Here is an 8,813-nt window from a genome sequence, read left to right as displayed (position 1 = left end):
ATTGCTTGTTTTCACTTTTTCGATATCAGTGAAGAATTTCACTGGAAAAAGATACATAAGGTTTGCCAAGAATTATCTTTCTCATCGCAGATCGGTGGCTATCGGACGCTGACGAAGGGAAATAACCCTGAAACTCGGGTCCGTTCGTGCTACAGATCACGATGAGAGGGATAACTTCCCTTGGCAAAACAAACAGGACACAGAAGTGTGTCGATAAGCCAGCTGGAGGAGATGTCCTCCTGGGGCTAAAAGCAACAGTAACATCCATCCCTAGGGGTCAGCCACATTTAAGTGGCAATATACTTCACTATATATATATATATATATATATATATATATATATATATATATTGACTGTTGACTGAACACTATTCAATTTTTTTTCTCCGTGTTTTTCTCCTTGTCTCCGTATTCTTTCTGTTGAAGAGCGTAGCTCGAAACGTCAAAGACTTTCCGTATTCCCGAGCGTCATACTAATATATACTTTTGTTATTTACACCACCTGTCCTCGTCTGTTGTTATTTTTTGTATATTCTCCCATATATATATATATATATATATATATATATATACATACATATACGACGAGCTTCTTCCAGTTTCCGTCTACCAAATCCACTCACAAGGCTTTGGTCGGCCCGAGGCTATAGTAGAAGACACTTGCCCAAGGTGCCACGCAGTGGGACTGAACCCGAGACCATGTGGTTTGTAAGCAAGCTACTTACCACACAGCCACTCCTGTATATATGCCATTTATTTTTTTTTAGGAGAGGCAGTTATAACTGTCATAGATTATTGTAATTTTAGCTTATCATTACTGTATATCTAATAAGCTGATCTGCCAACTTTTTATTCCAGATTGAAGGAGACGGCTGTAACAGCACTTTGAACTCACGCTACTAAACACTTTGTCACAGCTGACTATTTTGCAGAATGCAGTCGGAGCGTTTGGAAGCTCGCTGTTGTGTTAAACTGGGCAATAACGCAACAGAACTTATGAAATACCCCATACTGCTTATAGGTTAACTTTTTCGCTGTCACAAAAGGTTCAAGGAGAGTAGAGAGGAAGTGAAAGACGTTGAGAGTTGTAGGAAGGAGAGGGACATCAGAACATCAAAGCTGATTGAGAAAATTCGCAAATTTCTGGATGAACGCCGTCGTGTGTCGATAAAGACAATCAACAAAAAGTTGGGAGTTGGTGCGGCAACTGTCCATAGAATTATTCATGAGGATCTGTAGAAGTCCTGAAGAAGTTAAACAGATGTATAATGATCCTCGGTATCCTGTAAATTCATTAATGTAGCATTGAGATAACTAAAACATGTTACGCGGTGTAGCATGTAATAAAGAAAAAAGAATGGACAGCTCAAAACATTGCTACATTGAACTTCATAGTTCGATCTAAATCTCTCCGATATTTCCTTATGAAATGGTGAGGTTATGCAATAATATCAAATTATGTAACGACATGTAATTATTACGCATTGTTAAATAAATTACCAAGCTATTGAAACGCATCTAGCAATGGTTTAAGATGTCCATTCATGTTTCTTCTCTATATGTATGCGTGTGCGTGCGTGCGTGCGTGCGTGCGTGCGTGCGTGCGTGCGTGCGTGCATGCGGGCCTGCAGGCGTGCGTGCGTGTGTGTGTGTGTGTGTGTGTGTGTGTGTGTGTGTGAATATTCAAAAGAGATTTTAATCAAAACCGTATTACAAGTTTTATTCATTTGTTATTTATTTATGCAACATTCTGAAGTAGCACACGCCTCTCTTTGAGAAAAACTGCTCTACACATTGCTTAATTTGTTAGAACTAGCAGCCAACTCTCTCTGAAATTGCATTTGTTTCATCTTTAAATACAGGAAGGTCACTATCGATATCGTAGTCACAGACGCATCATGTTTGAAAAGAAGGTAGAACGGTCATGGCTAGTTACATTTTGGATGTTGTTCTTCGATAAACAGCAGTAAAGTAAGAAAATAAAAGAATCGGTTTCGAGGATGATTATTTCAGTTTTTCGATCAATTGAACTACTCCTAATTATTAAATTATCGTATAAGTGGTTGAGTATTCCACAGAATCTTGTATCCTTCATATGCTCTAGCACCTGATCTGTTTGAATTGGGAAATCCCAGAAGATTTTCCTAGTCACACACTCTGCCACTCTCTGCAGTTTATGCTCATACCACGTCTTGCCTCTCTCTAGCCCCCACTTTTCGCAGTTTCCGATGTAGCACTTTCGCTACCTGATCCTGTCGCCACAACTTGTAGTCGTTTTGAGCAAGTCTGGGACATTCATTCGAGATATGGGCAATGGTTTCATCCACTCCATTGCAGATGCAGCACAGCGGTAACACTTGTCCATTCCTAAGGTTGACCCTCCAGTTCGTGGCCAAAGCTTGGTCTTGCGCTACCAGTATAGTGCTCTCGGTCTCATTTTTTAGTGTTCTTTTCATCAGCTAATCCCACCTATTTTTTCAGCAACTTCTGTTGGGACTGCATGGAATTGATTGTGTAATCACTTCTTGCGTAATTCTTCTTCATGTCCTTTTTGCACTTCTTCCTTTGTTTTTTCTTTTTTTTCTCTGCTTTCACTACTCCCTCGTTCCTGTCACTAGCAAGGTTTCCTTACTTTGGGCTAGGTATCTCATTAAGCTCTCGAGTTCGATACGCATGCAGTCTTCCACACTTATCAGTCCTCTTCCTCCATTTGCTCTCTTCATGTATAGGCGATCAGTGGCCGCACGTGAATGATAAGCACCATACATCGTTAGAAGCTTTCTTGACTTCCTGCCCATCTCCTTTAATTCCTCCTCTGTCCACTTTAGAATTCAAGTGCCATATCGAACTACTGCGACTGCGCGCATGTTTATTGCCGAAATTAACGTTTCTGGCATTTAGCTTTGAAGCCAAAATTTTCCTCACTCGGTGCAGGTACTCTTTCTTCTTTTTTTTTTTTTCTTTCACGGCATTGTGCTTGATTCCATCTGCCTCAACTATTAACAGCTATTTATAGCTGGATTGAGGTTGAATTGCCTTCATCATTTCATCACTTGGCAACCATACGCCTTCTGTTCTGAAAAGCTTTCCTCGTCTCATTACCATCGTAGCTCATTTTGAGAGGCCAAACTCCATCTTAATATCATTGAAGAAAATCCGCACAGACTGGACTAGGCTGTCCAGTTCTGTCTCAGTGTTTGTGAATAGCTTCAGGTCGTCCTTGAATAGCAAGTGGTTCAGTTTTCCCTTACCTCTTCGTAGATCATACCTAAACTATCATCATCATCATCATCATCATCATCATCATCATCATTATTATTATTATTATTATTATTATTATTATTATTATTATTATTATTATTATTATTATTATCATCATCATCATCATCATTATTATTGAGTGAGAGAGCAGCACACACCATCAAATTGACACTGGGGTACAAATATATGAAACCCAATATGCCCATCATGACTACCTGTCTGATAAGGGTACACCAGGCACATGCATCAGAATCATATGTGCACAACATGGTGACCTCATATCAAGATAAACAGCGCATGACCTCGCAGGTGGGACCCGGTTAGAATTTTCTTCAGATTGAGTCGCCCATTCTGCTCAAAAGGTCCTTGAATAAGGTTTGTTTAAGGATGATGAACGAAACACCCGTCTTTCCAGAGGAAAATTGTTCAAATCCCAAAGAATTCCTCTCATCACATGGTTATGATACTCCCCTCCCCCACTATTTCTGCTCATGATCAGAGATGCACATATCGTCAGCCACCAAGGGACATGCTCAACTGGTTAAGGCCAAACAACTGATAAGCAAATCCGTGGTATTGAGCAGAATATTTGCTGTAGCCCAACTTTTATACCAAGACTAAACAGGTACATGATAGAACTTTCAATCAGTTAAGATCAAAATCCATATTATTATTATCATTATTATTATTATTATTATTATTATTATTATTATTATTATTATTATTATTATTATTATTATTATTATTATTACATTATTATTATTATTATTTTCATTATCATCTTCTTTCAATTCTGTTTCCATTTCTTGCCGAGTGTCTTCTTTACACCTAGGGCAGAGAAGTGCACTGTATACATTGGTAGGCAATTAAAATAAACATACCAGATTGTTTATTTACAAAGTCATGTGATAGAGAAAAGGAGAAGAGGGATAGAGAGAAAATGAAAAAAATTTTTTAAATAAAAGTATAAATTTACGTTCTGAGGTTGACTTTGCTTTTCATCCTTTCGGAGTCGATAAAATACGTACCAGTTGAGCCGGACTTGCTGGTCTTGTGCCAAAACTTGAAACTAATATTGCACGTATGTAACAGAGTGAATGTATTTCTGACTTGTGTGTGTTGAATAACAGAGAATGAGCGAAAAATGTAGGGAAAAGAGAGAGATGGTATGGCCAGCAGCGACAATGTCTCATCTCACTGCCTAATTTTTGCCTGTTGCTTTCTTAAATACTTCAAAAGAGTAGTTGCCATGAAGATGCTGGCCGCAGTCTAATTACTGAAATAAGTAAAAGATGACTAATGAATCAGTGTTTTCCTTTCTCTACTTAGTTGAAGGAACGTGAAGATCGTGACGATTGAAGATACCGCTGAGTGGTTCTGGCATCAATTTCGTTGGTGTTCAACCGTAAATCCTATAGTAGTGTGAAAGATGATAACAATGAATAAATCCCGAAAGGCAGAAATTGGAGATAATATATTTATCAAAATATTAATATATCCCCTTTGTGATCATCTATATATCAAAAAGAAAAGAAATAGTCAAGAAAAAAATGTGCATCGGCCGGGAATCGAACCCGGGCCACTCGCGTGGGAGGCGAGAATTCTACCACTGAACCACCGATGCTGACAGTCAAGATGTTTCCAATTATCTATAAAATATACTAATTGAAGCACTAAAGACGTGAAAAGTGATTCCTTGATATACGGTGATGTATTCATTTCTTTCTGGATGGGAATTAACCACAATCCATTATAAGTTGGTACTCTATCCAGGAAGTAGTTTGTTACTGGTCAACTTACAATAGAACAAAATCTTCTACCCAAGTTCATGAAATCCCTCGGAAAAATTACAACTAAAACCAAACTTATATACGAACCATTTATAGATCCATCATGGAATATACTGGCCCTCTTTTGAATCCTTAATACTGTATTAAATCCATACCCTAACGAAAACATCAACAACATAAAATCAGTACAAAGGCGTTCAGACGGATCCATCACATACTGAGATACAAGTATAACAATGGTAGAATGAAGGTCAAAGGATTCACATTCTTGAAAATGGAGAGCCGTGTTAATGACTTTTATTACTATGGACAAAATTTTCCGCACAAATAAACACAATCAAAAGGGGACGATTACATAACAATGTCCATGTTTTTTTCCACAAAATATTGTCGTTATGAAATGAAATGATTTCAAACGTAACCGAAACTGAATTACTATTTATTCATTGTTATCTATGATAACAATCAATAAATCCAGAAAGCCAGAAACTGGAAGTGAAATATTTTTGAAAATATTAATATATCCCCTTTGCGACCATCTACATTGGTTTCAAATTTAGGAAAAAGCGAGTAATTTTGGGGGAGTGGGTAAGTCTATTCACATCGACCCCAGTATTTGACTGGTACTTAATTTATCGAGAACGAAAGAATGAAAGGCAAAGTCGACCTCGGTAGAATTTGAACTCAGAACGTAAAGACAGACGAAAGTCCGCTAGGCATTTTGCCCGACGTGCGAACGATTCTACCGGCTCACCAACCATTTATATTAAATAAACAAATAAAAAAGAAAACAACATTCAAGAAAATAATGCATCGACCGGGAATCGAACCCGGGTCACTCACGTGGGAAGCGAGAATTCTACCACTGAACCACCGATGCTGACGAACAGGATATTGCAAATTATCATTTATCTTTTCTTTTACGTGTTTCTGTCATAAGACTGTGACCATGCTGGTGCACTGCCTGGAGGAATTTTAGTCCAACTACTCGGCCCCAGCCGGCCCCAGCCGGCCCCAGCATGTATTTTATTTTTATGCCGGCTACTTATTCTACTGCCGATACTAATGTAGCTTACATTTCGTTCCCTTTTTTTCTTACGTACGATATTATCCGTTTTGTAACCATTTACGGCAGACGAACATACTACAACTGAACAACGGACGCTAACTCGGAAAGCCACATGTAAGGCGTTGATGTCATTAGCAAAATAAATGTTCATGGGTCTGTTTTACTACTATCGACAAATTGTAAATTTTCTTTCAAAAAAGGTTATTACATCGACCGGGAATCGAACTCGGGCCGCTCATGGATCATACGTCTGCGACTGTAGTAGCTGTTATACTAAAACTACTTCGAATCAACAGGTTACAATTTTTGTATATGGTTGTATCCGTTTTGCAAGAAGTCAGATGGAAACGAAGTTGTGACGCTTGTGTTCGAGGCAAATATTCTATCATTGAACCACTGATGCGAATGGTGTATGAGACAGCAAGTCACATGCTGTAAGAAAAAAAAAAAGAAAAAATCTTGTAAGTAAACAATGCATCGACCGGGAATCGAACCCGGGCCGCCCGCGTGGCAGGCGAGCATTCTACCACTGAACCATCGATGCTTACATGAAACTGAGTAACTATTCATATAAAATATACTCAATGTATTTAAAATCAGAAGGCTACAATTTTCTACGCATGGCGTTCGATATATCACCTCTCAGTTTTGATGCGATACATATTCATTCCTAATACCTAAATATGTTACTCTCTCTTGTATCTCGCCTTCGGAGAACACCTATCAAGAATTAATATGTAATTCATACTTTCGATTCTTGCTGCTTTACGTGAACATCATCTTCATCATCATCATCATCATCATTTATTACCGTTTAACTTCATACCATTGTTCTTGTTACTTTTTTTATTTCGCTGTTGATTAACTCCAGGGCCACTAAGATCAACCAGATTTATGTTCGACCCTTAATTAGCCATGCCCATTCCTTTTTTTATTTTTGTTTTTGTTTGTTTGTTTGCTTTTGTTTTTGTCTTTGTTTCTTAGTTGTATTCTGTTTGTGTGTGTGTGTGTGTGTGTGTGTATGTGTGTGTGTGTGCGTGTGTGTGTGCGTGTGTGTGTGCGCGCGCGTATGTGTGCATGTGCGTGTGCATTTTGTTTTGTTTTGTTTTTGTCTTTTGTTTTGTTTTGTTGTCAAATTTGTCTTAACTATTTTCGATATTCTAATTCGTTGTGACATGAAAGAGGCCCTTTCGTTATCATGACTATATAACACGTGAATTCTTTATTTATGGGTTAAGGGTACCATTGGTGTCATGTTAAAAGAGAAATTTCTCAACAATTATCAAGCCTGTTACACGAAATATTGGTGTTCTCTTTCCATCTTGGATGGAAACATATGTTTCTCTCTTAACATGGAACCAATGGTAGCCTTAACCCATAAATAAAGAATTTTTATCCGCCAATACTGCTGATTGCTGTTGAGCACTCATTTTCATTGTCCGACGTTTACGTACAGAAGGATAACTAGATAGATAGATAGATAGATAGGTAGATAGATAGATAGGTAGATAGATAGATAGATAGATAGATATTATGTGTGTGTACGTGTGGCTCAGAACCTCACCTACAAAATTCATATTTTTTCGTCCAAATGATTTTGAAGACTGCGGAATAAATGATAACCAGATGGGGCAAAATCCGGCGAATATGATGAGTGAGATATCGTTTCCCATTCAAACTACTCCAGCCTTTGGAATATAATCTTCTCTGTATGTGGTCGAGTATTATCCTCGAAACCAAAGATAGTCGTTTTTTTTCTAGCGCTGACTTAAGACGCTCGGTATATCTCCTTTGTAATCGTTTGGTCTGAGTTTAAAAGTTCAAAGTGGACTAAACCTTTCAAATCCCACCAAACAGATAGCAACACCTTACGTGGGTGAAGACCTTTAGCTTGGGGTGCTGGTGTTTCTCCTTTCCCTAACCATTGTCTTTGGCGCTTGACATTTTTGTAGAGAACACATATCTCGCCACCAGTCACTATTCTGTCCCAAAAAAGTTCATTCGTGAGACATGACAGCAAAGAAGAGCACACATTCACTTTCTGTGCGCGATTAGACTCGGAAAGTTTGTAAGGAACCCATTGACCCAATTTGCTGACTTTTCTGATGGCATGCAGGTGTCGATGAATGATTGAATGACCAAATCCAAACTTCTCTGCTAGTTCCTCAACAGTTAAGGTGAGATTTTGTTCCACCAGGATTTGCTGGACGCCCTCGTCGAGCTCTATAGATCTTCCAGGACGAGGCACATCTTCTAGGCTGTAGTTTACGGCTTGGAATGTCTGGAACCACCGTTGACACTGGCTTACGCTTATTGTCCCATCCCCATATACTGCATTGATACTCCTCGCGCTTTCCGTTGCGTTGTTACCTTTATTGAACTCATAAATCAAAATATAACAAATATTTGAGAAAGAAAAATGTTAAAATCGAACTGCACTCTTCAAAACTTGCACTAAGAATAAGTACAAAGTGAAACTACTACCTACTTTTATAGCAAGTTGTTGTAGGTAGTTTATTCCGCTACCCTTCGACTTTTAGTTCGTGCAATTGAAAAAAATCTACATTATTTATGGGATGACTCAGTATACACACACACACACACACACACACACACACACACACACACACACACACACATACATACATATATATATATATATATATATATATATATATATATATATATATATA

General features: G+C 38.2%; 2 non-coding genes across 2 annotated transcripts; both read right to left on the bottom strand.

Moving 5' to 3' along the window:
- Nucleotides 1–4,814: 4,814 nt before the first annotated feature.
- Trnag-ccc (transfer RNA glycine (anticodon CCC)) lies at nucleotides 4,815–4,885 on the bottom strand. The gene has a single exon. It is a non-coding gene; the product is annotated as a tRNA-Gly (tRNA).
- A 975-nt stretch (nucleotides 4,886–5,860) lies between these two features.
- Nucleotides 5,861–5,931, bottom strand: Trnag-ccc (transfer RNA glycine (anticodon CCC)). Its single transcript has one exon. It is a non-coding gene; the product is annotated as a tRNA-Gly (tRNA).
- Between the last annotated feature and the right edge of the window lie 2,882 nt (nucleotides 5,932–8,813).

The sequence above is a fragment of the Octopus bimaculoides genome, chromosome 5 (genome assembly GCF_046866305.1).
Source record: "Octopus bimaculoides isolate indiv1 chromosome 5, ASM4686630v1, whole genome shotgun sequence".
Lineage (NCBI taxonomy): Eukaryota > Metazoa > Mollusca > Cephalopoda > Octopoda > Octopodidae > Octopus > Octopus bimaculoides.
The sequence above is the reverse complement of the archived record's forward strand: the minus strand, read 5'-3'. Positions and strand labels throughout refer to the sequence as shown.